Source organism: Amphiura filiformis, chromosome 2 (assembly GCF_039555335.1).
Source record: "Amphiura filiformis chromosome 2, Afil_fr2py, whole genome shotgun sequence".
Lineage (NCBI taxonomy): Eukaryota > Metazoa > Echinodermata > Ophiuroidea > Amphilepidida > Amphiuridae > Amphiura > Amphiura filiformis.
Window position 1 is genome coordinate 7,819,242 of NC_092629.1, and position 16,425 is coordinate 7,835,666.

At 36.8% G+C, this 16,425-nt stretch overlaps 1 protein-coding gene across 1 annotated transcript in view; it reads right to left on the minus strand.

Annotated features, from left to right (window-relative positions):
• Positions 1-16,425, minus strand: part of LOC140171231 (uncharacterized) — a 295,550-nt gene that overhangs the window by 164,001 nt on the left and 115,124 nt on the right. Inside the window, exon 2 of the mRNA XM_072194455.1 lies at positions 14,927-14,970. The gene's annotated coding sequence lies outside the window, so the exon portion shown is untranslated. The remainder of the gene's footprint in view (positions 1-14,926; positions 14,971-16,425) is intronic.

Genomic DNA, 16,425 nt, shown 5'->3' on the forward strand with positions numbered 1-16,425 from the left:
CCGCAGGGCTACAAAGAACCACCAACATTAAAACACGATTATCTGGGGCATTTAGACGCTTCCGTAGTATAGGCTTAAATATATGCGCATTTACCAGTTCCGACATGAAGTAGGCCTAAATCGGATTTACTCTATGTGTGTCTCTCTGGCATTGTCAACATTGGGTGTGTGTTGTTCATATTTACATTTTATTTACATATTTACGTAGCCTTGAATAATTAAAGTATATTAAAATGTTTATTGATCATTGTGTACGCCTCTGAACATTACAGTCACGCGTGACGAGCAAGTTTTAAAAATAAACGACTGATCAAGTTTTGTTTAATTATTTATTGTCATGAATCAAGAATGGCAACTTCAAACATCCATTTTTCGTTTTATTCGTTTTATGGTGCACTTCATAACCTGACTTTCCAAGCTTGGAGCTGCTTGGCTACATTCATAAAAAAGAAAAGAAATCTACCAAAAAACGTTGACAACGTAAAGAAATCAGCAAGTTTAAAAAACCCACCTCGGCTCACTTTTTGAAACTTGGTCCCATTTGAACACCAACAGCAAATCAGTGTTTTTATTTTATTTCAACAGAATACAGCGTTTGCAACAAGATTACAAACAAGCCTACTTGTTATTCGTTTAATTCAATCATTAATCATGATATTATAAAACAAAACACAAAAAGATATTGGCTTATCATGCAAGAACAAGATAATAACCGTTCAGGTCGTTCCAGAAAGCTTACAAATTAATATCGCATCTGCACATTAAAGATACATAACACTTCTGGAAATGTTTTAAATTGATGTAAATATGATAAAGTTTAAATCAGTACCTTTTACAAATGGGACCAAGTTTCAAAAAGTGAGCCGAGGTGGGTTTTTTAAACTTGCTGATTTCTTTACGTTGTCAACGTTTTTTGGTAGATATGACATTAACCCCGTGTGAAACGTGTATATTTTCATCTCGTATTAATTGCGTGGACATACAAGCAAAAATAAAATGGTTAAATCTGTGAACGCAGTTTGTGATGCTTTGACACATTTGTGAATTTGTTTGGCTAAAGTTGTATTTTTGGCGCAGAGTGGGTTTATTACTATTTTACTATGTACGCACAGTGTTAATATCTGTGCACAGTTTATTAATAGCCTATACTACTGACCCATTCCAACCAAATAAAATATCAATGTGCTCCGATTTTGCCAAAAGAAATGTCAAAATGTTCGTTTTGATGAAATAGTGCAAATAAGGATACGGTTGCTTGGATGTTTCGTGACCTATATAAGAGAGCAAAATAGGTCAAGGTCAATTAACCTGAATGGTATACAATTTGAGCAAGTTTGAAATTTAACCCTGTGTAAAGTTCGATGACCTTTTCCCGCCAAAATCTACCCCGGTTCAATCATATCATTCATGTTTGTGTATTACCCATGATGTCATCTATCCCCGGTAATCAGTGCAGCTTTGCCCCCTCCCCAACTGGTATCAAACACCCCATCCAGTGGCGTAGCTGCCGGGGGGGCAAAATTGCCTATTTGGGCCCCGCCCTAGTGCAAGGAAAAAGAGGAAAAGGAGGAGAGCGAGGAAAAAGAGGAGAGGGAGGGGAGAGAGGGAGAGGAGGGCAGAGAGATGGGGAATCCATACGATATGCAAATACCATACGATTATTATCAATAAATCTATTCTTTATACAAATCACACATTATGGCTTAATTATGCTAAAAAGTAAAAGTTGTCGCCAGTACAGCTCTTTCAGAAACACCCTATACAAAATGGAAAAGGTTGAATTTATCTTTGTAAAGCTGAATTTATACTCCATCGCTGAGCGACGAACGAGTGGTATTTAACCAATAAGGTAGCGCTATTTTCCCAACGCAACAAAAAGCGCCCCACCTCACTGGCTTAAACCCAATCGCTATCGCTCAGCGATGTAGTATAAATTCAGCTTAAATGTCATCTATGATTAAGTAACGATGAATAATGGGAAGAAGAGCGGGAGAGAGAAAAAGCAATCGCTTTCAGTTCATCGACCCAACTGTTTTATATCATACACACACATGACATATCGCGAAAGAAATCTGCCGTTCCTTCTCCTTTTGGAGTCAGCGTTAAAGGTACGTGAGCAGATTGTTATCCCATGTGTTCTACATCACGTTCAGGTGCATTACCCAAGCATTGTTATTCTAAGTCAGGGTTCGCAGGTTTTTGCCGCAGGTGGAAAAAACCGTGGTTTTAACCGCGGTTTTTTCACTTGGCAAAAACAGTTTTTGCCGGCAAAAATGGCAAAAACTAAAAAAGTGATAAATAGTTCACTTTTTTTTTTATCTCAAAACAAGTTATAGTTACAAAAAATAATTTTCAGAGAGTAACAAAGCCATAACATAAAGAATTTCATTTGATCAAGACCAGTCAAAACTTACGTTTTCTGGCCGTTTCATCAACCATCGGTTGACTTCATCAGCAGTGTTGTTGCTGGTTTGAAAAGTTGGAGCAGCATCAACCCCTGTGTCAAAGTTCTTATGCAACACAGGATCGTACAGGTGTGAAAGTTGGTAGGCCCCTCATCTGTTTAGGAGCTTGCCACTGTACGATCCTGTGTTGCAAAAGAACTTTGACACAGGGGTTGATGCTGCTCCAACTTTTCAAAACAGCACCACTGCTGATGAAGTCAATAGGTGAAGAGAGAATGGCCAAAAAGTGCTCTAAAAAAGGGGGAACTGGCAACTACCGTCCTACCAGCTAATTTTGGTATTTTTGTAAAGTATGGGTCCTTACCATCTCCCAGATATAAAATTGCCCAAAATATCTGTGGGGGAACATGCTGGAATGACGTCATCAAAATGGCCGCCCAAAATTACAAATTCTAGCACACCATACTGGAAATGGCTTTATTTCATTAGTTTTTGAAACATTTTGAGTTACTTAAAGTTCCAATATATTATATATTCAATTTGTAAACATATCTTACTTATCTAGAATTAATCTAGACACATTGGAACATCAGAAATGATAGAGGGCGCTTTCAATATGGCCGCCAATTAGCCAATTATGAAGTTCACATGATTTAAACAGATAAAACATGGCAAAACTTACTCCCTTTACTTAATATGATATTAAATACTTTGCAGATGTTTGGTATATGGTATAATGCTCTATTTATCCCATATAAACTATTTCAATTTGCACATTAAATTATTTATTAACCAATATCTGATTGCGGGATTATTAAAATGTTTAGCTTAACTATTATTTGGATGATAACAGCAATTATACATACTTAAAAACTGTAATACGCACTATTTACAATTAAAGTTGCAAACTAATAAAATACAATAAGGTTGCCAGACAGACACACCCCCACTCCACACCCCCACCCCATACAATCCACTCACTCACATCCCCTATACACATTCATGTATAAACCAAACGGAATGGATACATTTCTTTAAAAGGGCATATCTTCAAGTTATTAGCCGATTGAAATAACTGTTTCGGTTTATTTAAGCTAACGGGTAAGCTGCATTATATACCAACATATACTTGGATCAACTTTTCTGAAATAGGAGAAAAAGAGGGCGCAATGAGGGGCCTCTTTGTTATTGGGACACCCTGTACATGCATTTGCGGTCGTTTGCAGACCTCCAGAAACCAACGACGGTCTCACATTTCAGAGTGGTCCGCGGTTTGAATGTGAAGTGCGAGTGTGTGTGTCCCCGTTTGCTGGCAAACACCTATACACCCCATACACAACCACTACACACAACCGCGTGCAGCTTTTTACAGTTGCGTTGTAAAATCTTTCTAGCGAAGAAAGCTGGATGAAATTGCTGAGACTGACCAGATGGGGAATAACGAACATGAGGAGGACAAGAAAAAATTAAGATCAAATACCCGGGATCAAATACTTCATAAAGCAGTTGGCATACTTTGTGGAGAAGTTGTACAATAATGTACAAGAAATTGATCTTGACGCATCATCGGTATTTGTTCCTGTCTCACTTCAGGCAGTTCTGCAGTGGCTTTTGATAAGAAAGCATTTGAAGCAACAGATCAAGAATGTAAGTCGTCAGATGATGTGAGACGTCGATACATTAAACTAGCTGAATGCCTTATCTACTGCAGTCGCCGCGGTAAGAAGCAGGTAATACTATACTACCGTTTCACATTGGGCTCATGCCCCAACTGCCTCATGAGTATGGCAGCAGCAGCTTATGGTATGTGTGCTATCTATGATGAGCTTCGCAGATTTTAAACAGCGACAGGAGAAGAACAGGTAGCATATGCTGCAGATGATGTGTATGCCCAGGACAGCCTCTTCGATCAGGCAGGAGGGTGATGACAATGAAAATATCAATGGAGACACTGTAGATAGAAAAACTTTACCACTAAATGGCAAGAGCAGAATTCCAAGAACATCCCTTGACGGATAGACAAACAGAATCTACAAAGTTTCAGCGTACAGAACGCAGAAGTGCTTGGAGACTTCATTTTTCGCGAAACCGATAAATCGACCAGAACCATGCCAAAGCGGATGCCTAAGAGCAGCTTGATCGGTTTGAGCTATTTCATTGTTTGAAACACTTAGGAATTCCTAAGTCAAATACCACATGGCAACTTACCAATCCAGAAGGGTGTGAATTTTGTGCACTCAGGTCGTTCCATTTTGGACAGGCTACATAATAGAATGCAAAAGTATCTCAATACAATCCAAATGCTGTTGCTGTAGCTACATATCCACCCATAATTGAGGCACCTCCTTCTGACATGAGAACAGTTCACACTACACTAAAGAGAAGAAAAGATCTGGCTGAAAAGTGTAGTCAATAAGGTCTTTTGGTTTTGGTTATAACAGTTGTATGCAGTGGCACAGGTGGTAAAGCTGAACAGAGACAGGAGTTTCCTTAATTGTCATACGGCTAGGTGGAATTCACAATCTTTCAACATTCATCGCTACTAATGTATTAGACGACTTTGGGGCGATTTGGTTTGAAAGATATGTTGGCAGATTCAGAAATGTACGCTCCTGCCACTGTTGAAAGTATGTTAGCTGGAAAGAAATTTTATCGAGCCACAAGAGGTCTTATTCTGGTATATGAAGCCCTTGTTCAGATTTTATCACAAACTTCCTGAAATGGTTTGAAGATCAAAGGCATCTTGAGAATAGAGTGATAAGTGATGTACAGAAGACCTTCATTGGGCATGACAGTTTCCCACCAGAAATCATTGGTCCCCTGACATCTTTGATTGAAGAGAACATCTTACCAATTTTAGCAGAGTACATTACATGGGATCGGCATTCGGCAACATGAATGCTGAAATATTGGGAACTGCATCCCAGAACTCAAGTTAAATACGCTCTCTTACTTTTCTGTGGCTGATCGGCAGAACTATTCTCATTGGCGATCACTATAATGCAACAGAGATGCTATATTCACTACCAGACACAGTTCAAGAGGCGTTTTCCAATAAAGGGTTTTCAGTCAAGCAAACTCCCGGAAAATTTAAGGGCATATGGAGCGACATGGGAGTGGAATCCACCATCATTAAGGATACCAAGAGTGATAGTGCCATCATTGGCCTGACAAGAAGGGGATCTGATGTGCTTCGATGGACATGCCACCTTCTTGATCAATATAGTGGTACAATGCAACTTCGCAGTGGCACAAAGTCAACCACAACAGAGTCACATGAACAAACAAAACCAGCAATGATGACAAAGGATGAAGCCCATACCCAGCAAATTCTTAAGCATATGGGGCATATGGGAGATAACAGGACAGATCCATTCGACGTAGAGTCACATCCTGAATTACTAGTTGATTTAGGCAGTGGTCTAGTAGCTATTTTTGAAATCAGCAATTCCCTGTTGAATGCTGTGGATAAAGGGCGAATGATGATGAGTGACTTATGACGCATCAATGTTTAAAATAATATACAGAACTTCCAAGACGTTGCAGAAGCCTTCCGCAAGAACATTACAAAGTTGCTTGAAACTGCACAAGAGGTACATGTTGTTTTTGACCGCTATGATGAGGAAACATCGCCAAAAGGTGAAAGAGGGCCAGCAGACAAGGACAACGGCAAACACAAGTATCCGGTAGAAGGGGCTCGACCAATTCCATATGGAAATCATTTATGGGATTGTCATCCAACAAGTCACAAATGGCATATGGTTAGGCTACACATCTGCTCTTACAACCAAATGTGTGATATCTGCAGATTTGGTTGAAGTTTACAAGTTGTTTTCCCCATATGAGCTCCATTCATTGGACTTTGACAAGAAAATGAATTCCATGAATGCAACTGGAGGGATAATCATTCAATCACTAGACACTGATGTAATGGTTCTATTAGTACATTACATGCCACGGATGCGAGCGGTTCTTGAAATTTGGATGCAGACTGGAAGGATTACTAAAACCATTGACCAGCGGAGAATGATTCCTTTCACATTGCTATTATCAAATTGTCAACAGTTTGTGGTGTATTACCTGCAGTCCACTTTCTCACTGGCTACGACACAGTGTCGTCATTTTTTGGCGTAGGCAAGAAGAAACTGATGCAGACAGAAACAACAAGATTCAGACCCTGCGCATCAACAGGCATTGAACGGGGAAGCTCATAATTTGCTAATTGGCGGCCATATTGAAGGCGCCCTCTGTCATTTCTAATGTTCCAATGTGTCTAGATCAACTGTAGATAAGTAGATAATTTTACGAATTGGATATATAACATATTTGTCCTTTAAGTAACTCAAAATGTTTGACAAACTAATGAAATAAAGTCATTTCCAGTATGGTGTGCAAAAATTTGACATTTTGGGCGGCCATTTTGATGACGTCATTTGTTATAAAACAACATCCGTGGCCAGTAAAATATTTCGTTTGGGGTAAATAGAGCATTATACTACCTGACAAACATTTGCAGTATATATCAATGTTAGTTTAATTTAAAAGATCGTTTTTGTCATGTTTTGTTCTAAATAAATCATGTAAAATTAATAATTGGCTAATTGGCAGCCATATTGAAAGCGCCCTCTATCATTTCTAATGTTCCAATGTGTCTAGATCAACTGTAGGTAAGTAAATAATGTTTACGAAGTAAATATATAACATATCTGACCTTAAGTAACTCGAAATGTTTGATAAACTAATGAAATAAGGTCATTTCCAGTATGGTGTGCTAAAATTTGGGCGGCCATTTTGATGACGTCATTTCAGCATGTTCCCCCACAGATATTTTGGGCAATTTTATATCTGGGAGATGGTAAGGGCCCATACTTTCCAAAAATACCCAAATTAGCTGGTAGGACGGTAGTTGCCACTTCACCCCTAAAATGAGTCTCAATCTGCTGGCCTACAACCGATGGTTGATGAAACATCCAGAAAACGTAAGTTTGGATTGGTCTTAATGAAATTCTTTATGTTATGGATAATCTACAGACCTGATGGAATTTATTCAAGGATGTAACAAAGCCAGATTTTGGAATTATAAGTAACATATTAAGAACTTTTAAAAGGCATGGAGTTTTCATTGCTCTCTAGTGCATTAACTCAACTGAAATGTGGCATATAGGCCTATATCAAATTCAAAACTTTAATTAAGGACTTGATGAGACAAAATATATGTTGAATGATTCATTAAAAGTTGTGTGTTGCTGTTTATGAGCTTTCTGTGTTACTTTTTTTATTACTTGAGTGACTATATTATGGGTTTTTGCCAGTTTTTGCCATTTTTGCCGGTTTAAACCAGGCAAAAACTGGCAAAAACAGGTTTTTGCCAGTTTTTGCCACTTTTCCGGCAAAAACAGGTTTTTTGCCGGCAAAAACCGAACCCTGTTCTAAGTTTTGAGTTTTTTGTTCATACCGCCTAATAAACGAGGTATATTTCAGCACAAATTTTCAGCACAAACCTTTTAGCTGATAACAAAATCTGCACAATTTGAACGGTAAATGTGAGGATGTATGTGTGTGTGGCGGGATGGGGGGACTGGGTAGCGTGGACGTTACTGCAACCACAGATCCTGCTGCCACCGGGACCGACCGAACATCTGGCGACCCTTATATATGACCTGCTAAGACGAAATGAGAGTAAAGTCGCAAGTTGGGAGTTTCGAGACGTCCTGGCTCACTGCGTTGTTGCTCTGCGTTTCATACGCACCTGTTCTAGCTAATAGTATGCTTTTATGTCCTTTGTGAATGGCGCACAGTAGGCCATTCAATTTTGAAAAATTTGACATAATGGCGTATAAGGTTAATTTTAAAATTTACAATTTTAAATTGGTGAATGACAACAATGTATTTTATACATTAAATGTAACTTAAATATTTATATTTTCATATCCATTCAAGAAAAGGGGACATTTTAATCGAGTCAATGTATGACAAACGGTTAAAAGTTGCAAAAACTTGAGATGCAATTATCTCAAAATGGCCATTTTCGTGATACGTCACTATGTCTTGCGGGCGACGAAATATTTCCAAATGATCATAATACTGACCGGCCTACACACTTAGGCCCCTACACCCTCAGGCCCCCTACACCCTCATAGTCCTAACAGAACAAGAGAGAAAAAAAAATCAAAATGCTTCGGTAGGGTTCGAACCTTCAACCTCGCGCACTTTAAACCACGTCGTTAACCACTAGACCATCACAACCTGCTGTATTTTACTCGTATCTTTTGCAATCTTATTCCTCATTCAGTGTCTCGATCAACAATAATATTTTTAAAACTGCTTTAAAGTTCAGTCAAATGAGGTGATATTACTTTTTATATTGACTTTAATATTTTGTAAGTCAATGCAGTATTTTGCTTGAATAAATAAATATCAACTATAAGAGTAAACTGGACGATTCTGACGATTATTATTTGATATAATGGACAAGGCCGGCTGCTATTTTGCTAGTGACAATGGTCACCAATGGTCACGCACGATTGCGACACGTGGCCATTTTGAGAGTAACTTGCCAACCTACGACTCGATTGTTCCACAAATCATTTTCGCTGAAAATTTAATACAAGCTCACGTTAGTTAATATCTATCAATACAGAAAAGCATACGACCGGCGTTTACTCACTGTTGTAGATATAACCAGTTTAGTGATCGTGACATGCAATTTTTCTCATTTTCCCGGCTACTTTGGACATGTTCAAGCTTCTTTATTTTCAATATAATTCAACTTTACCTGTTTTTTGTTGCTTTTCACTAATGTTTGCTTTTCACTAATGTTTGGTATCTTATACGTAATTTAAGCCAAAAATGACCATTTCTCCCATTTCTGGAGCTATTTCGCTAAAACACGTAACACTGTGCTCACCAACCCGTAATAATTTTCTATCGAACAAAAGAGGTCACGAAGTTGCCGTCGTACTGTGATTTTGTATGTAGTGGCGTTATTCACGTTATGTAAATGAGGTGTATGCACTATGGCACCCAGCTGTAGTGCATTAAAACTACTGACAACGTCCTGTAGCTCTTTAATGTAAACATGTTTTTCTGCATGGTCATGTCGTTCGACAAAAATAGAACATGTGTTTGATTTGTGTCATGTTCAAGTGCTTTGTATATGTCAATAAGTCCAAGTTGTACAATATCATTTCCGCTTAACTGTTAAATATAATCAAAATGCCATACTTTTCTTCCTCAATTCTGTTTGTTTCTATTTTCTTATTACATACCAGAGTACCATACGTTTTTCTGCTTGTCTTGACTTTACCATCATGAAGGTCCATAATTATGTAGGTCAAAATCAGTAATTCAAAAGAGTGTATGATATTACTTGAACTCGACCATTCCTATACTTGGCACTTTCGTGTCGTTGATGGGGTGAACATCCAGTAGCGAAGCCATGGATTTGGCAAAGATTTGATGAATCCATGTGTGAGGTCAAGTTTGGGCAAAAAATTCTTCAGCTAAAAATATATACATTTTTAAAAACTAGATAATAACTAGGATATCGAGGAAACACTTTTTGTATTGTTTTGAATTTTTTTCAACTTAAAAAAAAATGGTTGTAATTTGGAAAAATATGAGGCTTTTTAAAGATTTTGTTTTGCAAAATTGAGCATTTTTCAACCATCTTTGGTCAAAACCAAAAATAAGCAGATAATAAAACAACATTTTAAAGATGTTATCAAACTATTATTGTGAAATATCATTTGACAAACAGTTTTACCCATTATTTTGGTTTACACTTAATAACATTCCGTTCTGTAGCAAGTTTGACACTTTTTATCTAATCTGAAGCCGATTTTAAATGTTTCTATAAAACATGCAAGAAGATGCAACATCTTATCTATTTCGAAAAATTCAGTTGTAAATGTATAGCCATTTTCCTCAATTCGAGAGATAGACAAATATAACTCGTCAAGTATAAAGAAAATAATAAAAAAGAAATTGATCATAGTTTTACCTTGGTATTTTGTAAAGTAGGATGTCAATTCAAAAAGTTTGAAAACTACGTTTATTGGCTTTTGCCTCCAAACTCTTAATTTAATGCAGGGGGTTCAAACGTCGGGCGTAGCCTAATTTGCAGTATAATTAATCTTGTGAAGATATAGGAATGCGTACGTTCTTCTCATCTTGTTCATCGTGACTTGGGAAAATTTAATCAAACAACCCTGTCTATGCAATGTAGACTTAAGTAACACTGACACGTGCGACCTTTTCAAAATCTTGTAAATTTAAATTCGAGATTGTCGAGATACGTAACGCAAATGAGAAACTACAGCTGACGTTTAAATTTGGATTAATACTCCACCGCTGAGCGACGAGCGATTGGTATTTTGACCAATTAGGTAGCGTGCTTTTCCCAACGCAACAAAAAGTGCGCACATCATTGACTAGAAGCCAATCGATCGTAGCTCAGCGATGGAGTATAAATTCAACTTAAGGTGGTACTACACCCATGTGGTAAATTTGTGACTATTTTTGCATTTTTCTCAAAAAATAATTACACACTGGTAACAAAAGTTATGTATATTATTGGGGCAAGGAATCCAATTACTACACTGAAATTTCAGTGACTCAAGACAAGCGGTTCAGTATATATGATAGGAAACGAGGTACATCCTAGTGGTACCTCATTTCTGGTCATAAATAAAAAACCACTTGTCTTGGGTCACTGAAATTCCAGTGTAGTAATTGGATTCATTGCCCCTATAATATACATAACTTTTGTTACCACTGTGTTATTAGTTTTTTGAGAAAAATGCAAAAATAGACACAAATTTATCAAGGGGTGTAGTACCCCCTTAAAGGAACTATCAGAGATACTCGATACAAACGAAAATGACTTAACTGTGTCAGCAATTGATCAACAGGCATTAATCAGATCACAATACTTTGATCAGCTCGTAATCGGCAGGCCTTATAAAATCGCGGATTAATATCAAAATATTTCATTTTGAAAATTTTCTTGCGACATCTCGACAGAACCATTACGAATTATTAATTCAAGTCCTATACTTTGTCTACTTTCTTTAACACTTTAACATATAGACCAGACAGGCCAACTAATATACGTGGGTCTACTTTTCGGCGTAGTGGTAAAAGCCTAAAATTATTTTACCATTTTATTGAAAATCAGTCTTTTTTTACTTTTAGTCTCTTGCGTAAACAAGCTGCACTATAGTGACCTGTCATTTACTTGGGTTTTAGTTACCACGCTGTAGATACGCCCGATAAGTGTTAAATATTTAATGTTAAAAGATAATGAATAATGAAAAGGGTACCCTCAGTATTTGGTATAAATATGTACCGTGAAACACAATATCAACTTTCACCAGCTTAATGGGCAATGTATATATCCTCAACATTGCCTGCTGGCGTTCGCATGTTAACTATGGCTTCCAAATTCGACAGCCTCACATGCGCGAGTCTGCCGCCCTGATTCGTCAACTAACGCATGCGTGTTCGTCAATATCTTCGGTAGTCTCCTCCGCCTTCGTGGCAAGCCACTCGCTATGTGGAGTGAGCGGAATCATTCTGACGGCGGAGGAGAATACTAGTTTGATCACACGGTCTAATTTTATCAAGCATAATTTTATAATACCTCAACATTCATCGTCATATTCCATCGATTTACTACATAATATATTGAATAATCAACTTGTTACAAGTATATACTTGTTAATAATAACTCGTTAAAATGTTAACAAATGTATCTTTGTACTTAAATATTACGATACATGAAACTATAATATAGGAAGCAAACTGTCGACTAATTCTAGTGAATGGATTTAAGTAAATTCGCCCTTCCCATAATTCATTGCACTTCCGTGTTTTAACCTAATTCGATTATTTTTAACTTTGTAATTTGCACCAGACTACCACTTATGCTCGTCCCAAGACATCTCAAAATAACCTGTAATTTTTTAACTTAATTGCTAACATGGTGAAGCCCAGATACATTAATTAGACATTTTATTTTCATGAAACACGATGGCCTCAATTACAGCTAGCCCTTTATCATAAAATGCAAATGCCTAGTTTTCTTTACTACTTTTTACACACTCTGTGATTTGCTTGTGGGTTTTTTCGTGTTTTGGGGTAGGATGTGGGTCAACAAACTCTATTGTAACAACTAAAAATGAAAATAATTATCTTTGTGTATTTTGGTATAAACATCTAATAAAACAATAGGTCAATTTGACTATTGTAATGGTCATGTTCACCATGGCTTCCGAATTCAACAGCTTTACATCCACGATAATAAAAGGACGTTTAAAAACTCTATCCAACCTGCTGAATATCTCAATTAGATATTGCTTTTAGCAACGTTATTCAGTATTTTGTAGATGTAGATATTGGATTTTAACGTATTCAAATTGATTTAAACTTTACAAATATTGTAATAATAAGAAATCTCAAAATACCCTGTCACTTGTAACTTATTTGCTAAAATCTGAAAATCAGATGCATCATTGAATCGAGCAAAGAATTATGTTTTCACGTATTATCAAACTCTTTGGACTCAATCAGCGCAAATTTATTTAATAATTTAATTATTCTTTAATTAAAAGAACACAAACACAAGAGATCCATGACATGGTTTAGGAGATACAAACACATGCAGGGTAAATAGCTAAAATCATCCACTAAAATGCAAGACATGCGCATAGAGTTGTTGTGAAGGAGTGACTGGAGTTCTTCTTTACGTTGAAATATTGAGGTTAGCCTCAATTATTTTTGTGTTGAATGACTGTTTAAACTTTAATTTGCTGTTTAACTACCAATACGTAAAACATTTACTCGAATTTTTAAAGCAAGGTTTTGTCACAAAGACAACATAAAGGCCCGAAGCCAGTATGATTATTTTAGTAGGGAGATTAGATTGATCAGATTATTTTGTCATTATTCTAATTCTCCCTGTTTTAAATTATTTCTCTGCATGTGAATAATTATAAATAATTATGGTAATCATAAGAATAGAAAAAGTGGGTTAATAACATGATATTTTGCTGCATGAATTTAATTTCAAACAGCCTGAATTGTCAAGTCACTATACAGGATACAGTATAAGTTGGATACTATTAAAAGTAAAAAAAAATACTTCAGGTACAATGCACTCTACAATTCTTACGCAGGAGTTGCATTTCCGTTTTGACAACTTCCTTGTTGTCGCATTTTTTCACACTTAGCCTCAGGGTTCAATTAACAATATTCCATTATTTGATGCAAAGGTTTTACACATTACAAATCACTGTTTCTCTAATTTGGACGTTAACGGCGAATAATTTTACATTTTTATGGTGCTCCGAAGGGGTCACAACCTTACAATAGTCTCGGTCCCAGTTGACATGTAATAAGGCAATTGTTATGGTCCCACTCCATATGCATGCCATGCAACCCTAATGTTGCAATTGGGCTACAGTCCTCCGTTTAAAGTTGATATTCCTCGACAAAGACACTCGGGCATAACATCTGTACCTAGAAATAGCTCTAACTACAATCGTGTATTTATATATCCGAGTGAGTAGGGTGGAGTAAATCTTGCTCAAGTATTCTTGATCTGCAGCTATGTTCACATTTGTGTTATAATTGTGTCGAACAGTTACTTTCGAGTATATTTATAAATACGCACGTGACCCATGGGCACGACATACCAAGACCAGCAAGTGTGACAAAATCCATGCCATTGAACAGGATAGGAACTTTTTAGATAAATGTCATCAAATGTCAATATTAATTGAATAGCAAAATTATTATACGGGTTGGTGTGTTGGTTTTTTTTTTGGGGGGGGGGGGTGTTCTTACCTTGGTACATTGTGATTTATACGTACAAACCGACATTACGGGGTTTTTGGTACTTGTGGTGAACTCCACAAGTCAAATGGCCGTATACGTCCTCTAGAGGGGGTAGGTATACTATACCTATAGGCATACGCATAACGTTTACATACATATATGTCCTTATGGGGTGAAAAAATGTATGTATGTACGTAACAACCGACATTATGGGTTGATCTGTACGTAGGGGGTTATGGGGTTTATACACACAACCCCACAACGTTTGTATGTAAAAAACCCACAATGTAGCTAATGCGGGTATGTGTGGGGGTGGGTGGGGTGTGGGTGTGTGTGTGTGTGTGTGTGTGTGTGTGTGTGGGGGGGGTGATCCCAAATTTGTAATATGTTATCAAAAACAGCATTTTGAAAGTATTTGCCGACGGAAAAAACATTTATTGACAATTACAATATAATCACAAAGTAGAACAAAATAGACAATTTTGCTGCACAGTCTCGCGTTGTTTACCGCTATTGCATTTCATATACAGGAAGACCACTCGCTATGCAGAAGGTCACTTCGAGACTTACTATCTACAAGCTGTTATGCCAGCGCGGAGGTGTTCACGTGCGTATTTATAAATACGTATTCATAAATATAGTTGAAGCATACTGTTGAATACGACAAAACAGTGATTACTCACCTACAAAAGTCAAAGCTTCATGCTGATGGGTTTTGTGACGATATCTGAAAGAAGAGAAGAAAGAAAGAATACAAATCTAAATATTTGAAATGAAATGTATCATCGTCGAATAAATTGGTTTTGCGCATTCGCAGCGGAAGCCGGGACGGGCGCCCCCTAATTTTTGCCATGGGTGGACCTCTCCCTACAAATTTCAATAGAAGATAAAATATAGCAATTGGTCTAGTCCTCTAATTGCACTGAGTATTCACGCACCAGGCTATCAAATAGCAACATTTTAGCCAATTATAGTCTGAAATTGAACATATTTCGCGCGCTTCGTGCGCAGTAAAACCGGCAAAAAATATGCTCGACCCCTTATATTTGAACGATTCCACCGTCATTGGTTTTACAAGTGTGATTCTACTTTCAACCGGGGCTTTCAATAACAATGCTCTTGCAGTATAAGGACACATGACCTTGCTAACTTTGATCAACATGAATTTTCCGTAGATTGAAAAATGAATCACCTTCTACTTTTACTTTCACCCTCATTATACAATACTATCATAATTCATGATATACGGATTTCGCCCCTGGTATGGTTATAATACAAGATCGAAGCACTCAATTCAAGGACTTCACAGTGTGAAGATCATGTTTGAAAATATAGGACAAGCAATGATGCTTGGAAACAACGTAAACAAAGAGAATATGTAAAATGCATGACGATTGAGACTTGACTTTCATTACAAGTGACACCGTGAGCTTCAATACGATCATGCAATGAGCTATTCCAGAAAATAAGTGCACCCCCCGTAGAAGAGTAAATTTTCAATAAAAAGAATGTCTGAATTTCCAGGTTTACTTCCTGAAAACGACTAGAATTTCACAATGCTACTGGAAAAAGCATGTAAATGCAGTAAAATGTATAGAATATCAAATGCAGTAATGAGCAACCCCAATTTAGAACTATCGATTGTGAGTTATTTATTTTTTTGTAATATTTTTTGCTGTATATAGACACTTTGGAAGTCTGGAATTACAGCAATAATAACTGGTCAATTGCACAGTGCTTTTGTTTTCATTTAAGGGCTGGGGTATGAACGTTTGGACAGTATTTATTGTGGGACATTAGAGCACATCAGACATATCGAATTGCATTCTGAATACGAAGAATGTCATTCTGATATCAAATAATTTTGATTTTTTGAAATTCGCAATTTAATACACATTTTATGGCAAATCATTAAAAATTGATATTTTTGATATTTAGCAGTACTTGAAGTAAACTTTATAAATCTGATGATTTATACTTAAAGTGTATGTAGGTGGGATAAAAAGCCGACGATCAATTGAAAATTTTGACCTTTCGTATTGAAGATATGGATTTTTTTCCCAAAACACCAATAAAAATTAGGTCTTTTTGGGGAAAAAATCCATATCTTCAATATCAAATTTTTATAATTTGTCATAAAATTTGTATTATATTGTGATTTTCAAAAATGAAAATTATTTGA